This window comes from Salvia miltiorrhiza, chromosome 3, assembly GCF_028751815.1.
Source record: "Salvia miltiorrhiza cultivar Shanhuang (shh) chromosome 3, IMPLAD_Smil_shh, whole genome shotgun sequence".
NCBI lineage: Eukaryota > Viridiplantae > Streptophyta > Magnoliopsida > Lamiales > Lamiaceae > Salvia > Salvia miltiorrhiza.
The window spans coordinates 20,212,201-20,226,462 of NC_080389.1; the positions used below are offsets into that span (position 1 = coordinate 20,212,201).

Sequence of the window (14,262 nt, forward strand, 5' to 3'; positions counted from 1 at the left end):
GTATGTGGAGTACAATTTATTTATATTTATAAATTTAAAAATAGGAAAAATAAATATAAGCGTGATCACGCTTAAAATTTTTAACGCCTTATGAAATAATACTGTCAAACTAGCGTGATCACGTCTTTACTTAAAGAAGCTTCCGCATTAATTTTGCAATTTGATCTAGTACTTTTAGAAATAAATATGATCACGTCTTTTCTTAAGAAGCTTCTACATAAATTTTACAATTCGTTTTTTTAAAATAAACGTGATCACGCCCTTTTCTTAAAGAAGTTTTTAATATTAAAATAATTCATATAATTATACATGTATAGTGACGATTGTAACATGTGACTAAATGATTACGTTTTAATGACGATAAAAGCATGCGACTACATGCTGATTTATATAGTGACGGTAAAAATTATGTCACTAAATGAGAAACTTATAGTGACGACAAATACATTGTGACTATTGACTTGAAAATTTAGTGATGTTTGTATCATGTCACTAAATTAAATAATTACAATGACGACAATATCATGTCACTGCAAACAGAAACTATTGTGACAATCTTGGAACGTGGCTACAAATTTTAAAATACAGTGACAAAAATAATTTCATCACAATTTAATCATGTTCAGTGGCGACATCATCCGTCACAATAATTAGATTTGTAGTGACAATGTTTTATCGTCGTCACTGTAACTTTTAGCGACGGTTGATATAGCTGCGACTTACCGACGACCACAAAAGTTGTCACTGAGATGCTTTAGTGACGATTTTGGCACATGTAGTGACAAAAACTGTCGCCACTAAAAACCTTTTTTTTTGTAGTGTAAAGGAAGAGGATTTCAACTTGACAGTTAAGTCATCCGCCCAAAGTAAACATAAACCACCACTTCGGCCCCTGGCCGAACAAACACAATCAACCGCAATGAAATTTGAAAAACCCGTTTGTAACAGAATAGGTGACCATTCCACAGAGAGAAGCTTTGTTTCCATTAGAAAAATCACCTCGGGACGCTTTTGTTTGGATAGCCAAACAAGATGTCGAACTGTCGAAGGATTCCCAAGCCCCCGACAGTTCCAGAACAAGGAATTCATTGTGCCCAGCGGGACTACCTTGAGGCAATCTCCGCCGATGGTGCAGGTGAGAGGGTATCATTGTCAAGAAATGTTTCTCTGGGCCGTTTAGGGGGCATATCAGCATCAACATTTATGACTGAAGAGACGTTCCTTTCCTCCTCGCGCAAGGAACATTTCTGTCCAGATTGGGAAGAAAAAGATTCAGGCTTAGGTGTGGGGTTGGGAAGGCGGGCATTACGCTTCCATTTTTTCACATGCTGTCGTAATGACTGGGCAGGGGAGGACGGAGTATCAGTAGAAGAGGAAATTTTAAGAAGTTTCATGATTTCTGAAGTTGGAGTGAAGGGAGCTGGGGATTGGACATCAGAGGACTCAAGAATAGGCAGGATTAAATTAAGGTGAAGGATGTAACTTGAGGAATTCCATAACATCAGTAATAGTGGAATCTGAGGTTTCATGGGCTTTAGGGGTAACTGCTGGATTAAGAGTATTAGCAGAGGGAGGTTCGGTGCTAGGATTTTTCGGCAGCAATTTGAGAGCGGGACCGGGAGGGTTGGGGTTATCATCAGGGATAGAGGAATGTTTAGGAGATGTTTTAGGATCAATGATAGGGTCATAAGAGAGAGGTGGAGGGCGGGGCTTTCGGTTATTATTCTTGGAGAGGATAATAGCTTGGAGATCATTAGATATACCGGAGGGTGTGTAGGGGATGTTGGGGTGTTAAACAGGCGGGGTGGAGATTTGGGGTTCTGAGCAGGCCTGATCCTTTTGAGTGGAGAAGCCTTTAGCATAGGGCCATATAGGAGATCTTCGAACTGTTTGCCATTATCATCTTCCTCTCTTTCTTTATCACAACCTCTGGTGTGATGACCCATTAAACCACAGCGGTAACAATAGATCGGAAGACTCTCATATTTGAGGGGGATCCAAAGCTGTTGGCCTTCAAAAGATATGGCTATTCCTCTTAGAAGAGGGACTGTTATATCAATCTCAACTTTGAATCTGACAAAGCACCCAGCGTAATTAGCATTCGTATCAATTTCTTCCACTGTACCAATTTTCTTCGCAATGTGTCGTAGCACCGCCGGTCTAGTGCACGTCATGGGCAGATCGTAAGCCCTCACCCAGAAGCTGCCCCTCTCAATTTTGATGTTTGATGGCTGCTCAGATCCATTAAGACGAGCGATAGCAAACAAGTGACCATCGAAGTGCCATGGTGGACGTCGAAGAACCCATTCCCGATCCTCTGCAGTATTAAAAGTAAAAAGAAACAAATTCTTTCTCCATTCACGCGCACTAAATTCCTTTTGGGTTTTCCACGATTTATGCATGATTTCCAAAAGATGGAAACCATTAGGGGCCTTTGCACATAAAAGCTTGCCCACCAAGCAGTAGCTTTGATTAGAATTCAGATTCTCCTCACCCACAATATCATGGGAGATTTCCACAATATCAGACTCACGATCAGTACGTTCTTCAACTTCAGCATCTAAACCATAACCCCGGGAGGATCCACCACGTTCCATGAACCTGCAACCACAGAAAAACACAAAAGCGAGAAGAAAACACAAGCCAAACCTCAGACACAAAAGAGAGACGGGAAGGGAAAAGAGCCGAAGGGGAGGAGAAGGATGGGGAGTGGAAAGAGAGACGTAGGTGCTGCCGGAAAGAAGGGCAGCCGACCAGAAGGGCAAAACCCTAGACAAAACTCGAAAGAAGAACAAAACCTTAGTCGGACCTAGAGAACGCAAACCCTAGACCTCTAGGGAACGATCTTTGGAAATACGTCGTGATGTAATGAATTGACTTCAAGTAAAGATCAAATGTATTCTTAGTTTAATAATATAATTGGACATACATAAGTTAATAATTTAGGCAAATATTTGTTTGCATCTAGATTTACGGTGCATGAACTCTAATTAAATTTCATTAAAATTATTCAATACCCAAATATAACTTGTTTTTTTTTTTTTTTTTTTTTTTGATCGGGCAAAGTCATGTTAGATGTTAGTAATTAGTTCCCCATCCACTCCAAGAACCCCTTATCTCTCCATTCACCAAAATCCACCTTATATCTCCAATCTCCAATTCGCTCCCAAGAGGGATCGAACCCGGGTCACTTCACTTAAGTGAGGACCCGGTGGCCAGTGGGCTAAGCCCCCTGGTTAATAATTAGAACTAGTATATTCACCCATGCGATGCACGTTGGTTATCGAAATTAAATGATTTATTGGTTAATTAAATATGTTATATTTTTATGTAACTACAAATCACTTTCTCCATCGGTCCCAATTCAATATGTCACATTTTCTTATTTGAACGTCTCATTTCGATAGATTAATAATTAAAATTATGACTTATGCATCAGGCATCCGAAGGTATCGTGTCTCGTTAACTTAAATGTCAATCTTAACCCCTAACTAATTTAGAGGGAATTTAGTGTCCCATAAACTTTTTGTGTATGCCATTGTATATCATTATTTAATGATATTTATATAAAAAGAAAATTTAATATAATATTATGAAATATTATATACTCCACTTTAACTTTGGATTTATCAACCATAATTATGAAGTAAAACTGAAATATATTATAAAAAATAATTATATACCCATATTGAATGAAATCGACCCCGTAGTTAACATTTATAAAATTAAATTAAAGCATACAAAATTGAAGTTGAAGAAAATAAATATGTACAAAATTATAGAAAGTTGAAAGTGAGACTAATATGATATCAAGTGTGGTATACTAATTTTCAAGAAAATAACTAATTTGTGACCGCAACTATACATTGTGACCTCTATAATATATATATATATATATATATATATATATATATATAGGGAGAGGTTCAAGAAAGAACCATAAATAAAAGAAGATCGGAGAACCATTTTCAGCCATTCGATCATCAAGATCTACGGTGGATGCATCATCTTGTTGGATGAATGCAGATCCTGGGTTCGAATCCTGAAGGGAGCATTTTTTTTTTATTTTTTTAGTGCATTAATTTTAACAGCGAATGCATTAATTTTTACAGTGGATGCATTAGATTTGATGGTTCTCCCGTTCTCACAAATAATGTAGTTCTCTCTAGAACCACACCCATATATATATATATATATATATATATATATATATATTGACGTACACCTCTTCTTAACATTAATAAATTAACACTTTCATCTGAAACCCTAACTGGAGTGGCGACTAGGGCTTCGAGAGTGCAACGTTCTTTTCTTGGAAAATGTGTCGTCCCCTTGATCGGAGGGCCAAGTGTAACTAGTTCGTAGAGAGAGTGTTGTGTAGCTGATCAACCATGGACCCTAAAGAAATTGCTCATAGAGTAGTGGCGCTGAAGTTGGAGTGGGACACCCAATCAAGATCTATCAAACTAACTATGACAGAGAAGGAGATTGGGAAGAATCAAGCAGCGAAGATGCTAATAGGCACGATATTTGTCGATCAACAACACCCTTACGAGAAAAGCTTCCAACAATACTACAAATTCGGGGGCCTTCAGACATGGAATTGGTATGCTTTAACGTATTTGTCCTCCACATCGACCTTGATGCGGATATTGATCGAATTCTCATGGATGGGCCATGGCATATATTTAATGGCCTCATACTACGCCAAAAACTGGATCTTATGCAACAAATGGCAACGATGGAGTTTAAAGACATAACTATATGGGTTCAGGTCAATAACCTTTAGACAACATCCTTGCATAAAGATATTGTCAGATAAACAAGAATCTGCCATATGGACTTTAGCTTAGAGCGGGTCGAGGCTTTGAATACTATCGACCAAATGGCCCAACTGAGAATAGGTTCATCCCTTGTGCTAATCCAAATGGATCAAGATCACCACCACTTGGTCTCTTGAATGATGGAAAGACAACTACTGCTAGCCCGACTACTAACGGGCAGAATGATATGGTGGTAGTGATGGTGGCACCTATTAGTGAGGATTTGGGATAGGAGATAAAATGGCTACAAAGGAGGACACCATCATCACCCACTACAAGAAACAGTGTCGGACACCGACAGAATCAGCGACGGAAATTTGTCTGTTGTTAAATAACGACGGAATCGCCGACCGAAAACGACGAATATAGTAGCTCCGATTCACCGTCGGATTTAACGACGGAATGACGTCGGATGATGTTTACGACGGACGGATTCCGTCGTTAAAGATGATTTTTATTTGTTGTTTAATTTTTTTTTTTCGATTAACGATGGAATATGGATCCGTCGCTATTTTGCGACGGACATCTCCGTCGTTGTGCCCTAAATTTTAAAGTTACGGGACTCACTTAGTCAATTTCATCTTCCTTTTTTCATCTTTCAATTTTCACCGCATCCCCTCTTCCAATTTTCTTCATCCTTCAAATCCCCCCCTTCAATTTCACCGCCGATTGCCAATCACCGGCGACCGGGCCGTCCCCACCGCCACCCGCATTCGCCTCCGCTGGCTTCCACGTATCCCTGCCTTAGAAAGCCATCACAGAAGCTCTGCCTCCGCCGGAAACTACGTCGTCTGCCTTCGCCGCTCTGCTGTGCTTCCGGAAACGACGTCGCAAAGCCTCCGCCGCTCCAAATCCGTTGTGGCTATACACCATTGCTGGAGAAGGTCAACCCCGCCGCTATCAAATCCGCCGTCGATCGGAGCCTGCCGCCGCGAGAGAAGGTTCGCTCCCGCCGCCGCCACTAAAGAAGCTCCGCCGCTACTGTCAAATATTCCTCTCCGCCGCTGAACAATGTCAGTGGTATAGTTCTTCAAAATAATTTTTTGAGTCTTTCTCCTTGTTTGTGTGTAATTCTGAAAGTTAGTAATAAATGTTTGAATTCGATCCTTGAATTTTCAGTTAATATGTGATCATTGCTTGGGTATTTGGTATTTGGATATTTGGTATTTGAAGCTGATCATTTATCTCGACCCGTAGCTTAGTCGACCATCGTTTAACTCAGAACCACGTTAAAACAGTTGATGGATTTCTTCTTTTGATGTGAGCATTTCATGCTGATGTTGAAAGAGAAGGAAATACGAGTGTTGTCCATTTTCTTTTCTAGTATTATCTTTTTACTTAGTTGAGACATTCTTGATAGGAGAAGGCTAAGTATCAGTTACTTTTCGAAATATTGGAATGTGATATGGCTTGCTCGGACTGCTGAAGTCTTTGATTCTTACTGAACCTATGTTGCTTGTGTCAAGTTGAGTACTGTACTTTAATATGTTTTAAGGTGAATTCTAAACATGTAATTAATTACTACGTCCACAAAATTAGTTCTTTTCTATTTTTGGACAATATTCATTTATATGTTATAATACAATTACTTATTATTATTAATACTACTTTTTAAATAAGACTTTTTCTCACTCACAAATCTTTTTTTTTTTTTAAATTCACTCACAAATCACTCAATCATTTTTATTAAAATTTCTACCATTCTTTTTTAAAATTATTGCTTGGGTATTTGGGTATTTAGCAATAATGTAGAAATTTGCTAATTGCTTCGAACAGAGCATTAATATAAATTAATATAAATAGGCTACTAAATCTTAAAGCTTTGATTTTTTGTAAAGTTGAATTAAATGCTTCGTCCCCCAATTTGATAAATTGTTTATTTTGTTTAATTATAATTTTATATACTTTGGTTCTTGTAAATAATTATCAATCATGAATAATTACTTATTTTTTTGTAGTTTTTTTTTTTGCTTTGGATTAATGGACCTTTGGATGTAATTTAAAATTTTTGGTATTTATCATTTTGTGTGTTACGGTTACAAATTACAAGTAGCAAATACATACTTAATTTTAACAAAATAATAGATTAGACTAAGTAATGTTTGTTATCATTGTTAGGGGTCATTCTTGATTTGTGAGAAAGAAAGGAAGAACTCAAGGAGAACAAAAAAACGAAGGAGGAAAAAAACAAGTAAGTTTTTACTACATTATCTTTCGCTACTATGGCTCAAATGGTAGCCATAGTCATAATTTTAAAATTTAGATGAACATGTATCTAGGTTTTTATTTTTTATTTTTATTTTTGGTATATATTAGATGAGCATGTATCTAGGTAGTAAATGGAGATTAGGTTGAGGGATGGCTGTGTTCCATCCCATTTTCTTGTCATGGTGATGGCTTGGAGCCGCATACGTGTTTTTGTGTTTGATTTATAGAATTTGTGTTGAACATGTGTTATATTATCATAGTAGATATAAAATTTCTACTATATCAGTAGATATAAAATTTCTAACACGCTTAAATGAACAAAAATTGTAGAAATGAGTGAAAATTGTAGAAATGGTTTGAGATTGTTGCGCGGAGGTATAAGGATTTCGTCTTCGACATCAAGAAAAAGAAGAACAAGAGGCCTTCTTTTATGGGTCAAAATTTAAAATACCCACCTTCATAACTTATCTATCAAAAATACCCACTTTCACAAAACACATATCAACCATATCTAACTCATAATTAATGACAAAACTACCCTTCAACAAATCCTCTACAATTTCATCATCATGCCATTCCATGTTCAAATTAAAAAGACATTATCAGGCCCAACATGCTTCCGTAACACTTCAAAATAAATCTTAAATTTAAACCAACATTATACCTTTGTCGACTGGTCTTCTTCAGGAGTCAGTCCGTTGCGTTTTACGGCTCGTCTGCCCACTCGGCACGCACCAACCACGCACTCGCAAGAGATGGTTGCAACCTTTCTCCTTCACTAAGTGTCGACTAAATAATATGTTGGAAAAATAAAGAAAATATTTTTACTCAACCGGAATAGTTGGACAAAAACTAAGCGTTTATAGAGGAATTATATAATAATTAATTTATTTCATAAATCTTCCTCAAGGGAGGAGACTAACTTGTTTAGCTACTCATAGTAGCTAATACTTGTGTACATAAAATAAAAAGAAACTAAAACTAAAAACGAAAAACTTTGAAAATAAGAATTACTCCCTCCTATTCAAAATATAAGTCTTCCTAAGCTTTGACACACATATTAATAAATTAAAAAATTACCTAATTTAACCCTAATAAATGATAGTTAATTAATGTTAAATACTACCACAGAGAAAAGAAAACGGTGGATATATCGAAAAATGAATCAACTTTTTATTGAGATCCTCTAATATTCAATTAATGCCCCTTTTATAAATGAGGTTAATTTTGACATATTAAACCAAAACGACATATAATACACAATTAATTGAAAACAATAAAACGACATATAATTCGAATAGGAGGGAGTAAAAGATACAAAGATAATTTTTCTAGAGAGAGAAAGTGGTGTGTGAAAATGTGTTGTGATTTTCGGATGCCTTCTTCTCTTCAGAACTTGGGTTTATATAGAGGTTTGATCCCCTCTATTATTGCTCGGTTGGTGGCCTCGGATTCTCTCTTCGTGGCCAGCTATCTTGAATGTGACCTCCACCTTCTTTTGTCGGCCATAATTGCCGACACTAGTTAGTGTCATCACATGGTGCTGGACCCTTGCTTTATCGTTTTGTGATAATGCTGGTAGGGGCCGGCTGCTTTTCCCTTCCACTCACGTTTGTCCTGGAGCGTTTGGTGAGTGGTCCTCCTGTGATTCCACCCACTTTTGTCATTTCTTTTGTGGGTGCGATCCTTGCTGTGAATCACATGATTCACTTTGCTTTGTTGGCCACCTTACTTTTTTGGTGCCCTAGGTGTCCTTCCCTTTGGAGTCTGATGCTCATCATGTTCATCAGACCGGAACCTCCTTCTGTCAGGCTTCGGGAAGAATCCTCTGCCGAATTCTGGCTCCTTCTGCGATGAACATTGACCGCAGACTTTCTCAATCCAATGGCCCAGATGAGCCATATTGCAAAATTTGCGACGAGTCTCCTTGCTCCCCGCTATCTTGTTTTTCCACAACATTTGCCATTTATTTTCAAAGGATTTTTCGGCAAAAGGGGTCGTAGTTCCTGTCATAGTGTTAACCAGGAACGTTCCCAGATTCGAGCTTTGGTAGAACTTGAATCTGGACTTCATTTTGTCCATCTCTGTGAGACAGACCCATAGACCCCATGCTCGTCTAATGGAGATTTGATCCTCCTTGAATGTTGAGACGATTGCGGCCTGGAAGTCGGGAACTTTGATTCGGTTCAGGGCTCCCGTGTCAGGTCTCCGAAGCTTGATGAAGTGGAAAGCTTCATGGATTCCTTTTCCAACTGGCTCTGGCGCTGCACTGAAAAAGTACAATTCCAGAACATCTCCCCGTTTGAGGGACTCGTTGTTCTCCCATGCATCAAACACCATTTTTTGGATCCATTTGGGTAGACCTTTGATTTCGGTGAAGGCTGGAGAGGTGGTATAAACTGAGGCCAACGCCCCAAACTCATACCATTCCTTGACGTCGTTTGGATTGGCTCCTGGAGCGTCCAAACCCGCGGATATTTTCCTGCAACATCAACCCGGCAATTTCCCGGATTAATACCCTTTCTTGTGAGAAGTTTCTCCCACCTGTCTTGATACATCTGCCAAGAAGGAGAAATTTCAATAAAATCAGTATCAACCTTAACTTGGCCTGTCATTGGCCTAAGATTGATCTCTTCCTCTTTAACCCCAGAGGTGGAGGGTTGACATGTTGGTTCAGGGTGTGACCCCTTAACAACATCTTTTCCTCGAGGGTTCGGCTGTGAAACCATCGCCTTAGGACTTGTGCTAGGGGTACTTGAATCCCCTGCTACAGGTAATCCGCCCTGTACGGAAAGCATTGCTTTAATCCGATTATCTCGGATAACGCGCAAGAGCGGCTTGTTGAGTACTTCCTGAAGATTGAACATCCTCATGAAGCAAGCATCGATTTGGTTAGATACTTGGGCTTCGTCAGCCGCTTGTATCTTTCCCGCTTGTTTGGTGTGTAGAACACACTTTTGCCATTCTTGTTGTAGCAGCTCTAGACTTTCAAAGAGCTGCGCCTGTTTTGCCTCGATGGCCTCCACTTCAGGGAGCTCCATCCCTTGTAAGGAAATCTGCAAGAACATTCTGATCAGATTTCAAAATGACAATATCATAATCATAATATTGGCATTCTGCTTGCCATCTAAGCAATCTAGCCTTTTCAGGTTTAGATTCTATCTTTTTTGTTAAGAAAGCTTTAACGTTAGTGTTATCTACTTTCAAAACGAATTTTTTAGCAAGTAAGAAAAGCGGCCATTTTTTAAACGCCTTTCGCACTGCAAAGAATTCCTTCTCGTTGATATGCCATCGCACAGCTTCGTCGTCGGAGAAAAGGCCACTACAATATCTGCAAGGTTCTTCTCCAAAAGGGGTGATCTTGGTAAGAACAGCTGCCCACCAGAAATCACTCGCGTCAGTGTAGAGGACCAAGTCATCCTCGTCTTGTGGTATTGAAAGCTTCGGGAGATTTTTGCAAATCTCTTTCAACTTCTTTATACCCTCTCGATGTTCCTCCTTCCATATGAATGGAACATCTTTTTTCAGTAGTGGACTGAAAACCTTTCTGTGTTCTGCAAGGTTTTTGATAAACATCCCTGCAAAATTGATAACTCCGAGAAAGCTTTGGAGCTGCTTTTTCTCCTTGAGATCCTCTGGAAATCCCTGGACTTTTTCCACAATATGATCTTGTAGAATTATTCCTGATTCATCGATCTCGATTCCCAGAAACTCCATCTTCTGGGTGGCAATGACTGTCTTCTTTTCAGACAGCACAAGTCCTTCCTGTTGACAAACATCCGCAAAGATCTCCAGATGCCTAACATGTTCATGAATGTTTTTTGATGCAATAAGAATGTCATCAATATAAACAAACATAAACGAAGAAAAATCCTTGAAGAGATTATCCATTTTTCTTTGGAATATCTGGGGCGCGTTGGCTAACCCCATCGGCATGACATTCCAGACATAATGTCCTTGTGGAGTTGAGAAGGCTGTGAACTTCTTACTCCCTTCCTCCATGCGAATCTGGTAGAAACCCGATTTGCAATCGAACTTTGAGAATACGCTTGCACTTCTGATGCAGTTGATGAGGTGTTCTCTACTTGGGATGAAGTATCCGTCAAAATCAAGAATGTCATTAATCCCTTTATAATTAATGACTAATCTTGGTTTTCCTCGCTTGATCTCCCCATGATTTCTAACCAGAAATCCAGGACTGCTGTAGGGTGATCTTCCTTCTTTGATTAGCTTTAAATCAAGGTGTTCCTTGATTATATTCATCATATCCTGTTGATCTCTAGGGTTCATCAGGATAGGTCTGAACCTTACGAACTCATGCTCCTTTCCGGTTTTAACTTTCAAGGTTGCTCTGAGCTGATTCTTGTCCCACCATGCTAAAGGATCCTCGTGATAACACTTCTGGATTCTCCTTTTGACATCGGCGATGGACACTTGTTCTTCTTCCTTGATATCTTTGTGTGATATCAGGGATACTTTGAGGATTTGAGTTTCTTCCTCGGAGAGATCTGGGAATCCCTCAGTTCTGCATTTGAGCAAAACTTCTCCGAATCTCCTTTGATCCTTCATTTGGGGTCTCCAGAGTCTGCCATCATCACCACGCTTGCTGCGGAATTTGATTGGCATTGAGCGATGAAAAGCTCCATTGAGCCTTTGTACAATGATCTTGTGATCACAATTAGTTGTGAACACTAGCCTCCTGGCTTCATTGTCTTGTATATACCTTTTGAATCTTTGCAGAAAATTATTTCCAAATAATATATCTGCTCCGGTATCATGGAAATAAATTGGTGGAGTCTTGACCTTGTACCAAGGTGTCTGACCTGCTCCGCCGATTAATATTTTCGTTTGTTTTACTCCCTTTGATAGAAGCAAAATCTTTTTGGAGAAATCCCTTCCTGTAATTCGGGGTAGATCTTCTTCCACTTCTGCTGGAAAGACTTCTCGTTTTGCTGTACAGATTCCTGCTCCCGAATCCACGTAAGCAGCAAAATATTCTGCTTTGAATTTCTCGTATAACATCCCTACAGAGATGTAAATCGAAAATGGACTTGTCATTGGATCATCACTTTTTGGCGTCCAATTGTAATTTCCATTCCTCCTTATTTCCATGACCATGGTTTATATTTGTCAAGGAAATCTCGTCCTAAGATCAGGACGTCTGCTTCTTGTCCGGCTTGGCCTTCGGTCTGGATTTCAAAACCTCCAACCTCCAGAGTTCCGATGTATCGGTTGTCGCCTGGATTTGCCAAATAATACAACGAACTACAAGGAAACTTGTTTTCCCTGCTTGTTGTATCCAATCTTATGGAAACTTGTCTCCAACCTTCGGGACATTTGAGCTTGATTCTCATGTCCGAAACTGGTGTTTCCTGGATCGCCCTTCTCTCATATGAATGAGAAAAACTTCTTGTTATAGGCCCTGAAGTTAGCCTATTTCCTTGGAATGATAGCCTTGGTGCTCCTAGTCTGAGACTCTGGGTATGGCTGAGCACCTGCTTGTCTCCAATGTCGATGTCGATTTCTCCGATCTGAGGAATCTCCACTCGGTTTGGATTGACTGCCTTGGCAACCTCCTTGAATATTTCTGGAATTTCAATAAATTCTTTTCCCAGAAATAACTCCGTGTGATGGGAATTTGATAAGGCATACGAGACTTGATAAGTCAGTGAGTATGGCCTATTTCCTCCCGTCATAAGCTCCTTCTTTTTGTAGTCCTGATAGAGGGTCAGGGTGAAGGAATATTAAATTGAATTAACGTTCCGTTTGCCCGATGATCGTTTCTTGGTTATTATTAATTTACCATACAACGATTAATCCTAACATGCTCCTATGAATTTAACAGCTGCACGTTGGAGTTCAGAAATACCTGAAGAATTCAGAAGAATTCGTCAATCTGTCGCTGAACAGGTCAGCCAACTTCAACGCTCCGTCTGACCCCTCAAACGACCTCCAATCGTATTTTGTGCAGAAATACGACTTCTTCGTCTTCGAAAGAGCTTTCCGTGGCCGCCTGATTCATCTGAATCGGAGTTCTGTGGAGGAAGTTATGGCCGTTTTACGGAGACTGCCAGAACTTGATTTCCTGCGAAAAACTGACTCCAGCTCTGATCTTCTCGACTGTATCCCGCTCAGCTTTCACCGTTGGATGGACAACGAGCTGTGAAAGTCCCAAGAGAGAATTATGCCTATCACGTTTGGTGCCGCTCTAATCTGCTCTCTCAAAACCCTAATTAATTAGTGTGTTTTTCCTGAGAGCTGACAGCTGTATTTAAATAAAATAAATAAGCTGTGGGACGCCAGAAATCTTGTGATAGGCGTGTTCTCTCTTTGCTAGGGCAAGGAGACATTGGGCCAGTCCAGGGACAAAATACAAGGAATAAAGATGGGCCTCAAATAAATTAATTATCTATGGTCAGCCCAGACCATAATTAATTTATAAATATCAGTTCATTCCACTAGAGAACCGATACTGACTTACCCCTTTATTGCCGGTGATGAGTCGGGGGCTTGTATTTAGACTTATTAAATCTCCGTATTTAAAATATCCGACATCCATTAATTAATTAGAGCTCTGACAGCTTAAATTAATTAATCTCTTTATAAATCCTTAAGCAGTACCACTCAAACTTTATTATTACGCCTGAACTTAATCAACCTGCAGGGTTTAGCGTAATAAACCTTATTGAGCTCTGGCACACACCCGTCGTGCGGTGCGGACAAAATACCTGTGTAAGCCCAGTACGGACAATACACGCTCCTACTTCTCACGACAAGGACTTAGTCTTAGCGGTAAGCGTAGGGTCGAATCCCACAGGGAGTGAGGAACCACTTTGTTCTCCTACGACAAACTGAGGTGTCACAATTCTCAATCTGTATACTCTGCACAAGAAATAAACACAATCAATAATAACAAAGGGGTGAGGTTATTCGGTTAGGTCATAACTGTTGTTAACATTCGTTTCGGTCATAGGCACACTGATGATCCGTCTATGATCCATGCAATTCCAGGGCGTGGCCCAAAGACATTGGGGCGTTTCAAGGAATTGCACTTCGCATATAGGATGGTTGATCTCATTGTGATCACTTGGTCCGAAGGTCACACAATCCCCGGTCACAAGGCAGTGCTTCACTCCTCCTTAGATAGTAGTCATACCCGTTACTCACCAAGTATGACCCTCACCAACCTTCTCTCCCGAGGTCCCCAACTCCGCACTAGAGTGACACATGC

At 39.6% G+C, this 14,262-nt stretch overlaps 1 protein-coding gene across 1 annotated transcript in view; it reads left to right on the forward strand.

Annotated features, from left to right (window-relative positions):
* Positions 1-5,402: 5,402 nt before the first annotated feature.
* Positions 5,403-14,262, forward strand: part of LOC131018051 (uncharacterized) — a 41,113-nt gene continuing 32,253 nt past the window's right edge. Inside the window, exons 1-2 of the mRNA XM_057946786.1 lie at positions 5,403-5,836; positions 6,942-7,014. The gene's annotated coding sequence lies outside the window, so the exon portion shown is untranslated. The remainder of the gene's footprint in view (positions 5,837-6,941; positions 7,015-14,262) is intronic.